Raw genomic sequence first — 10,782 nt, 5'->3', positions numbered from 1 at the left:
TAACCACTATTTTTCATTCTTGTGTGTGATATTCTCTTTCTTTTATCGTAATCTTTGGTTTGTTTAATTCTATATGTCCATTATTTAATGTATATTTATGCATTTATGTGATTGAGGCCATCACTTCATTATAGCTCACTTAATCGAAATAGCTTACCATTTTATTTACCTTTGTTTACCACTTTGAGCCTTTTTAAACCCCTTTTGTTCTTTATATTACCACATCACTATCCTTAAGTGAAAAATAATTAATTGTCCCTTATTTGAATCTTTGGTTAGCTTAAGATGGTGAGTGTGTGTGTCAACTAAGTGTGGGGAAAATGTGGGAACTTTGATTTGATGAAAATTTGTTTTGTGCTTATTGAGAAATATTGAGAATTTGGGTACATACTCATGTAATAGTATGGAAATCATATGCATTGATGTCTTTGGTATATATTATGTTCTTAAAAAAAGAAGAAAAGAAAAGAAAAGAAAAAAATAAATAGGGGACAAAATTACCCCAATGCGAAATTCAATAAACATCAATGCATATATGATTGAATTGAATTTAATACATGAGAGAGAGAGAGAGAGAGAGAGAGAGAGAGAGAGAGTGTGTGTGGATAGTTAAGCTTGATATTAGAATTGTATAGATTGTGTATGTGTTAGGTTAGAACTTAGGTTAAGCAAATATTTAAATTTTAGCTTGCTTAGCCATACATATATCCTTACCTTTACCTTTAGCCCCATTACAACCTTGAAAAGTCCTTATGATATTTGTATATATACATTAGATATTTGTTGATTGGTTAGATAAAGAACAAACTTTAGAAAGCATGATTAGAGGAGAATTGAGTAGATTAAATCTAAACACTTGAGCAACTAGAGTGCATCTACACATCCGGTGAGGGTTCAATTGCTCAATTCCATATTTTCATCTTTGATACTTGATTATCTTGTAAGTTTGTAAATACTTTTGAATAACTCAATTCAAGTGTGAATTTGGTTTGTTATGATTATTTTATCCTTTGATTGTATATACATTCTTTCTTGGAAATTTGATTTACTTTGACTATATATATACTTATATATAAATAGGTAGTAATTAGAATAGTTACATACATATAGATAGTTTACATTTAGATAGTTTGCATCGAATAAAATTGGTAATCCCTTCTTGTCTTTCTTGAGTTCAGCATGAGGGCATGCTAATGTTTAAGTGTGGGGAGATTGATAAACAACAATTTTATAGTTTATATTGTATTGAATTTGGTGGATTTTATCAACTTTCCCCACATTTATTCACTAATTTAGCATGATTTTGTGAATTTCTCTAAAGTGTGCTTAATGGTTGAAAATATGCTTTTTAGGCTCTTAATTATCTAAATTTAATCAACTTTGATTTCAGTCGATGCCATGATGTGTTCGTTAGTAATTTCGGGCTTATAAGGCAAGGATTGGATCAAAGAAGTAAAGAAAAAGCATGCAAGATGGAGAATTCATGAAGAAATAGGATTTGGTGAATGCAAGGCCACACGTACACGTGAGGAAGGAATTCGCCAGGCCACACGTACGCGTGACAAGCAGCACGTGACCAACTTAAAGAAACACGCTAGGGGAAATTTCTGAGCTCATCCAAGCCCAAATCCAACTCAATTCTGAAGTATTTGAGGCCAATTTCAAGAAGGAACTAAGGAAGAGCAATTAGGATAGTTTAGAAACATGCTTTAGGTTATATTCTAGAGAAAGAAGCTCTCTCTTCTCTCTAGAATTATGGTAGAATTAGGTTAGATTTAGGTTTAATTGTTGCTTTGATTTAGTTTCGTTTATAATTTATTGTTCTTACATCTTTGTTCCTTTAGTTTTACTTGCTATTTTCTTTTTTTGTTACCTTTATGTTTATGAACTCTTGATAGTTTTGATTTCTTTAATGCAATTTATGTTTTCATGTTATTGTTTCTTTCTTTAATTGTTGGTTAATTTCTTGCATTTGGTAGTTTTAGATTTTATATTTTTTGCTATTTTACCATACTTTCTTTTTATGCCTTCCAAATGTTTGATAAAATGCTTGGTTAGATATTAGAGTAGATTTTTATACTCTTGGCTTGTGATTGAGGACTTAGGTCCCTTGAGATCATTGATGTCCCGTTTCTTTGGTGGTTTAGGGTTGTTAGTTGATTCCATGACCAATTATATCCACTTGACTTAACCTTCCGATGTTAGAGGAAAACTAAGTGGAATTAACTCTTTGTAATCACCATGTTGTGCTCAATGATCTAAGATAGAAAATCTTGACTCTTAGTCCTTGCCTTGAGTAGCTTTTAGCCTTTATAATTTCTTAGTTATTAGTTTATTTTCTTGTCCATCAATCTCCAAAACCTCAAAAGAAACCCATAACCAATAATATGCACACTTCCCTGCAATTCCTTTGAGAGACAACCCCAGGTTTAAATACTCTCGGTGTTTATTGGTTTGCTTAAGTGACAAATAAATTAAACTTTGATTGAGCTATCTTAATTATTCTGATACGTACGTATGGATGATGCGTACATATGGTCCTTTTTTGCTTCTTCATGCCCTTTCCAAAAATTTTTTCACCAGAATACTACCTGAAATCAATCAAAAGCCACAAAATTCAAAGTAGTATCCAATACGAGATAATCCACTAAAATCCTCTAACAAATCAACAGAAAAGCCATATAAATCACACAGAAAAGGTACTAATGATGCTCATGCATCAGCCTCCCTGCGATTTGCTTGAGCTATCGCCATTCTCTTCAAACATTCTTCCACCAGTTTACTTTTATTTACTAACTCGGCAAAGTTCCTTATCTCTAGCAAGACAACAGAATTCATCAGTTCTTCTCGGAGTCCTCCTTCAAAGTTCAGACACTTCCTTTTTTCAAATTCAGCAGGATTCCCTTGACAGATCTTGGAGAAACGGCACAAGTCATCAAACTTACGGGCATACTCAGCAACAATCGTACTTCCTTGTTTCAGCTGCATAAGCTCCATCTCCTTGGCATCACGCGCTGCTCTTAGAAAATACTTCTTGTAAATTCGTCTATAAAGGTATCCCAAGGAATGTCGCCTTCATTCTGTTGCAGCAGTCACCGTATCCCCTACCACCAGTACTTAGCCTCTCCTTCGAGCATATCAGTATCACACTCCACATGTTGGCCTTTCCGGAACATGTTGTGCTCACAATGATCGCTCGATTCCTCGAAACCAGTTATCAGCATCAGTCGCAACAAGTGTACCCTTGAACTTAGGCAGATTCACCTTCAAAAAATTTGCAAGAGTCATAGGTTTCTCAAGATGCCCTAAATCATTCTCATCATTCCCGTTGTCTTCTCAGTTTCTGTTTCTCACCCCAAGACGTTCAACAGCCTTAGTCGCAGCTACCACAACCTCATGGACTACTTCAGCTATAGTGTTCATTGTATCCATGAATGTTTTCTGATCCTTCTCTCGGTTATCGTTAGAGGTTCCTTCCTATGTGTTACGTCTCCGTGGACTCATTGTGGTCCTGTTCACACCAAACAATAATTATTAAGGTGATTAGTCTTAACACTTCAAGTCAAGTGTGAACATTTCCAAAATAAAAACATAGAAACAATCATGCAATATATATCACTGAGATATCCTATAAGTGTGAGATACACAACAGAGTATGCAATGAAGCATAGTCAGTCTAGTCCCCAGGATCTACTAGGAATGAACTGCTTTGATACCAAACGACCCAATTTCCGGTATGTTATGATCATACTAGAAGCCGAGTGCTACCAATTTGCTTTCCTTAACTTTAACTATTATTTAATTATATGAACCTGATTCGTTGTTAAAACATTATTATTTTACAAGGTACTTTTTTTTTAAAATATTTTGAATTAATATACGGAATCATTTATAATCATTTCACATATAATAATAGATACAACAGTTATAAATGGTGCGGAATTTATAACCCACAAACTAACCGGCAAGTGCACCGGGTTGTACCAAGTAATACCTCAGGTGAGTGAGGGTCGATCCCACGAGAATTGATGGATCAAACAACAATGATTGAGTGATTGGCTTAGTCAGATAAACAGAAAATGATGTTTTGAGAGTTCAAATGCATTAATAGTAAATTCAGAATATCAAAAAAGCAAGCAGTAAACAAGTAGTAAATAATATATAGAGAAACAGTTAAGGCTTCAGAGATATCTATTTTCCGAATTGACTTTTCTTATTAACTATTTTAATCATGCAAGATTTAATTCATGGCAAACTATATGTGACTAAACCCTAATTTCTTAGACCTTTTTAGTCTCCTCTAAAATTCATCAACTGCCAATTTCTTGGTCACTTAATTCCAATTAGAGGGTGAAGTTCAATTCTAGTTTAGATGCCACAAAAACTCTAATTATCCAAATATAAGAGAATTATATGTCACGTATCCTGTTAAGTCCAGATAATTAGTAGTTTAGGAGAAATTGTTTTCAAGCTGTTGTTCAAGTAAAGAGCTTTTCCAAGTTGTACAAGAACTCAATTAGAACCAAGGTCATACTTCCGTTCCACCCAGATTCATAAAATAAAGAACGAAAACAATTCTTGTAATAGAAATCAGTACATGAATTAAAATAGAAAAATAATAGTATCAATCATACAATAGACAGAGCTCCTAACCTTAACAATGGAGGTTTAGTTGCTCATGGTTCAGAGAGAAAACTAGGATTCTGTAAAAAAACTGTAAATTGTGGAATGAAGTAGAAGAGAAGAGATGAGAAGAGCCCGAAGGGCTGATTCTTTTCCCTTTTATATCTAATCCTAATTAGAGCCCGTTTGGATAGGTTCATAAGTGACTTTTTTTTAACTTTTAACTTATGAAAATGTGTAGTATTAATGTCTGGTACAATTTTCAAAATAAAATTGCAACTTTCTAAAAATATATTTCGGTGCTTAAGGAGAAGTTTAAAAAAATGACTTCTCTCATAATAAAAAACTTTTTATCACTTTTCTCTTAAAATAAGTACTTTTAGAACTAAAAAATCAAATACAAAATAACTTATTTATAAGCTACTTTTAATATAAGCATTTATTGTTTAAGCTATTTCTTCAAAAAAGTAACTTAATTAAGTTGTTTATCCAAACTGGGCCTTAATGTAAAATATATTTCCTAAAATTAAATAATATCTTTTTCTAATTAAAATAATAAAGTTTAATTCAAAATCACTGATTGATTCGTGCAGCCTTGTGTAGACTAAAGGTGTGGCGCCAAACTTGGGAGAAACCAAGTTTGGCGTGGAGTGGGCAGAGCTTCCCTTTTGCATCTTGGCTTGTGGTGCCAAACTTGGAAGGATCCAAGTTTGGCATGAAGATTGTGCACAATACTTCCTTTGGACTCTTCAGGTTGGCGCCGAACTTGAGTAAACTCAAGTTCGGCGTGGAGATGGCAGCGTGTATTCTTCCTTGGGGCTTCTTGGTTGGCGCCAAACTTGAGCTTCCTCAAGTTTGGCGTGAAGTGGTCCGTAGGAAATGGAAGAAAAGGGTATATTATTATATATCGTTGGAAAGTTCTGAAAGTTAGCTTTCAAATGCCACTAGAATCACATCAATTAGACCTCTATAGCTCAAGTTATTCTTGTTTGAGTGCAAGGAGGTCGGGATTGATAATATCATTTGCTTTCTTCCTTTTCTGCTACAAAACTCCATCAAATCCATCCGAATGCTACCTGAAATAAACATAAATTGCAAACAACTCAAAGTAGCATTCATAGTGGCTAAAGGTAATTAAATCTTGATTAAACTCAACAATTTGAATGCAAATTCACTAGGAAAAGATAGGAAAGATGCTCACGCATCACAACACCAAACTTGAATTGTTGCTTGTCCTCAAGCAACTAAAACTAATACACGATTAAGATGTGAATTTGCACGAGGAGTGAGAGTTCAATTAAGTTCATGTCTCTTCTTGAAGTGGGGTTTATCTATTGTAATATTGAACAGTTCTGGCATCTCACTCTCCTTTGAATCAGAAGAATGTCACTGTCATTCGGAATTAGAATCCGGATAATATTATAAATTCTCTTGTCTTTATACTTCAGTTTAATCCTTGAACACAGCAGATATTCTTTATCAAGGGTTAATTGACACAAGAACACCACAAGCACTTAACTAGGGAACTCTTTTGAAGTTCTGATTTTTCTTTCAGTTACTCCCAGACAGTGGTGCTCAAAGCTTGTGGCATACTCTGTTAATTGCATTTGATCTCGACTCTTAGTGTTCTGTCTCAAGGGTTACTTGACACATCTACACCACAAGCATATGACTAGGAAAACAACTCTTTGAGCTTTTAATCATGTCTGACCTCCCTAGTCATTGATGCTCAGAGCCTTGGACCTTGCTTTTATATTTTTTCTTTTCTCTTGTTGTTTCTTTTGATTCAATGATTAAGCTTTTACTAACTTCAGAGAATTCATAATATTTCTCTAAATTCCTGTTCCTTATACATCAACATCCCTTGACTCAAACTCAAATATGCACGGTTCATGTCATGCATTCAGAATGACAAATAATACCACCACATTTAAGTAATTAAGACTACTCTTTATTATAAACTCTATTTCTCATGCAATACATCTTTTTCTTTTTTTTCTTTTGAATTCAAGCTCAGTGAGCAATACATGAGACATAATTTTTTTTTACTAAAAGCAAATAACAAAATGAAACTAAATCTCAGAACTGAAAGTACTAAAGATCATGCAGGCAATCAAAGCAACAGAAAACAGAAGACAACAAAATAAGAACGGGAGGAAATATAGAATGAAAGGAACTCAACCACCTCAGTTATCCTATTGGCCGTCTCATTCTTCGGGTTGTGCTCTTCTGTAAAGATGATTCGCCTCCGTTTGGTGCCATTAAAATAAACAGAAAAGCCACAAGTGAAGCGACAACACCAAACTTAAAAGTTTGCTTGTCCTCAAGCAAAGAAAAACTCCATGGTGTCAAAAATTCCTTTTAATTTCTCCTGTTCCTGTTCTAATCACTCTGCATGACCAAAATATACGTAAAACAAAGAAAAAATAGTAGAAACTCAAACAAAACTAATAAAATTAAAAATAAGAAAAATCAAAATAAAAAATCAAACCTAAGGATATGAAAACATCGGGTTGCCTCCCGACAAGCACTTCTTTACCGTCACTAGCTTGACGGTCAGCTCCTCTAAGGAGGAGGATCATAGGGGCTCAGCTCTTCGCCCCTTCCTGTGAACTTCTTTCTTGTGCTCCCATTGATCAACTCTATATGCTCAAAAGATAGGATCATGTTCACTATATGAGGCAGAATTGGACATACAATGAATACCACCTTCATTCCTGGGGAGAAGTCTTCAGTGGGAATCTTTTTGTTTCTCCATTCCCTGGGTACTTTTTTCTTTTTGGGAACCTCCTCCTTGGTGGATGATGCATTCCCGACACCAAACTTAGGTTTGATGTCAAGAGAAATTTTATTGATTGTCACCAAAGGATGTTTGAGCTTCAGATTCTGCTGTTCATCATTAGGGGGCCTTGAAAGTTTGGGGTACTAAGCTCAATCTGCATGCACTTCTTCTCTTCACCTGCTGAATGCATATCTTTGAAGACATGAAAGACCAGTTGCTCATTATGCACTCTAAGCACTAATTCACCCACTTCTACATCAATTAGAGCTCTCCCAGTGGCTAGGAATGACCTTCCTAGAATTATAGAGGCATTCTCATCCTTTCCCTGTCAAGAATCACAAAATCTACTGGGAGGAAGAACTTACCTACTTTGACTAAGATATTCTCTACTAATCCATATGCAGGCTTTATAGATTTGTCTGCCATCTGTGATGCTATCCTTGGGTTGTTCCTCTTGGATTTGCAACTTTTTTATCACAGACAAGGGCATTAAATTGATGCTTGCACCCATATCACATAACGCTTTCTCAAAGGTTGTGCTCCCAATGGTACATGAAATTTGAAAGCTTCTTGGGTCTAGCATCTTCCTTGGTAAGTTATTCTGAATTATGGCACTACATTTCTTAGTCAAGACCACTGTCTCATCTCCCTTTAAGGGCATCTTCTTTAACAACAACTCCTTCATGAACTTGACATAGAGAGGCATTTGCTCCAAGACTTCAGCAAAATGAATATTGATTTGCAACTTTCTGAAGACCTCCAAGACTTTGAAAACTACTTGTCTTGGGTCTCCTTTTGAAGTCTCTGACGATATGGCATTTTAGGCTTGTACTCAAGCGCCTTAGGCAATGTAGGATAAGTGTCAAGAGAGTCTGGGAACGGGTTATCTGCACGCTTTGGAGGGACGTGCTCCACCTCCTCTTTCTTCTCCTCTGGATCTTCTTTTTCAACAGGCTCCTCATTAACTTGTGCTTTCGTACTTAGCACTTGTCTACTTATCAAGGTGATAGCCTTGCATTCCTCCCTTGGATTTGGAATTGTGTTACCAGGAAGGCTATTAGTGGTCCTCTGATCAATTTCATTAACTTTTGTGGCTAATTGACCCATCTAAATCTCCAAGTTCTTGATTGATGCTCTGGTTTCATGTATAAAACTCGCCATTAGTGCTTCCAAATCAGTAGTATTTTGAGATTGAGAAGTTGCTTGCTGAAATGACTGAAACTGGTGGTTATTAAAATTATTCTGTTGAAAACTGCCTTGAGAATTATTATTAAAATTTTGAGATCTCTAAGGTTGGTCTCTCCACCCAAAATTTGGGTGATTTCTCCACCCCTAATTGTAGGTCTTAGAATATAGATCATTATTGGGGTTTCTAGGAGCACTCCCCATGTAATTGACGTGTTCAGAAGAAGATTGAGCATAATTATAATTCTCATTTTGCATAAAATTACCTGTCATGTCATAAGGGCTTCTTGGGGTGCATTTTGACTGTTGACAGCTGAAACTTGCATTCCACTCAACTGTTGAGTAATTAGACTTATTTGCTGAGACAAAAGTTTGTTCTGAGCAAGGAGAGCATCAACAGCTTCCACTTCCAAAACACTTCTCTTCGAGGGGTCTCAGAGTTCACAGGATTCCTGTTGAAGGAATATAAGTATTGGTTGTTAGCAACCAACTCGAAAAGCTCAGTAGTCTCCTCTGGTGTCTTCTTCATGTGCAAAGAACCACCTGCAGAATTATCTAAGCGCATCTTGGACATTTCACATAAGCCCTCATAAAAAATATCCATCTGAGTCCATCTAGAGAATATGTTCGGAGGGCATTGCCTAGTCAGTAACTTGAATCTCTCCCAAGCTTCATAAAGGGTCTCACCATCTTTCTGTCTGAAAGTCTGAACCTCCACCTTAGCTTAGTCAGCTTTTGAGGTGGAAAAAATTTAGTCAGAAATTCAGTGACAACTTTATCCCAAGTATCCAGACTCTCTTTAGGTTGAGAATCTAACCACAGCTTTGCTCTATCCTTCACAACAAATGGGAAGAGCATGAGTTTGTATACCTCAGGATTCACTCTATTGGTCTTCACAGTTTCACAAATCTGCAAGAGTAACTAGTTGTGGTTTCAGTTCAAAGTTGTTTGCAGCTATAGGAGGTACCACGATACTTGTGCCATAAAGATCTGCATTAGGAGCAGTGTAAGAGCCAAGCACTCTTCTAGGTTGCTCATTCCCATTCGGATTTGCCATATTGGCATTAGCAGCATTATTATTATCCATGGTGGACTCTGCAACCTTGTAAAGTCTTGTGTGTTATAAACGCCACCTCAAAGTCCTTTCAGGTTTAGGATCAAAGTCAAATAGATGTTCCTTGTCCCGGTTCCTGCTCATAAACAAACAGAAGACAAGAAAAGATGGGACCCTCTATGTCAGAGTGTAGAGAATTCCCAGTGAGGTAACTTGTATAAAATAATAAAATAAAAATACTAAATAAACTAAAAACTAAAATTTGAAAATTACTATTGAAATTAGGACAAAAATTTCGAAAACTTTTGGAAAAATAAACAGGAAAAATTAAAATAAAAAAATAACTAGGGGACACCAAACTTAATTTCAGAAATTAAGGAAAAATAAAGCAAGAAAATTCAAAAATCTAAGGTGCAAAATTAAATAAATTTAAAGCTAAAACGCCTAATCTAAGCAATCAAACAACTAATAGTTGTCAGTCACAGTCAATCCCCAGCAACAGTGCTAAAAACTTGATGCAGAATTTATAACCCACAAACTAACCAGCAACTGCACCGGGTCGTACCAAGTAATACCTCAGGTGAGTGAGAGTCGATCTCACGAGAATTGATGGATCAAACAACAATGATTGAGTGATTGGCTTAGTCAGACAAACAAAAAATGATATTTTGAGAGTTCAAACACATTAACAGTAAATTCAGAATATCAGAAAAGCAAGTAGTAAATAAGTAGTGAATAATATACGGAAAAAAAGTTAAGGCTTCAGAAATATCTATTTTCCGGATTGAATTTTCTTATTAACTATTTTAATCATGCAAGATTTAATTCATGGCAAACTATGTGACTAAACTCTAATTCCTTAGACCTTTTTAGTCTCCTCTAAAATTCATCAACCGTCAATTCCTTGGTCACTTAATTCCAATTAGAAGGTGAAATTCAATTCTAGTTTAGATATCACAAAAACTCTAATTACCCAAATATAAGAGGATTATATGTCACGTATCTCGTTAAGTCCAGATAATTAGTAGTTTAGGAGAAATTGTTTTCAAGCTGTTGTTCAAGTAAAGAGCTTTTCCAAGTTATACATGAACTCAATTAGAACCAAGGTCATACTTCTATTCCACCCAGATTCATAAAA

The 10,782-nt window shown here is 35.3% G+C and overlaps 1 non-coding gene across 1 annotated transcript; it reads left to right on the top strand.

The window, feature by feature from the left end:
• Positions 1–9,213: 9,213 nt before the first annotated feature.
• On the top strand, positions 9,214–9,316 carry LOC148565772 (small nucleolar RNA R71). Its single transcript, XR_015883846.1, has one exon. It is a non-coding gene; the product is annotated as a small nucleolar RNA R71 (small nucleolar RNA).
• Positions 9,317–10,782: the final 1,466 nt, after the last annotated feature.

Source organism: Arachis ipaensis, chromosome B5 (genome assembly GCF_059453495.1).
Source record: "Arachis ipaensis isolate K30076 ecotype BB chromosome B5, ASM5945349v1, whole genome shotgun sequence".
NCBI classification, from domain to species: domain Eukaryota; kingdom Viridiplantae; phylum Streptophyta; class Magnoliopsida; order Fabales; family Fabaceae; genus Arachis; species Arachis ipaensis.
This window is presented reverse-complemented; position numbering and strand designations above follow the sequence as displayed.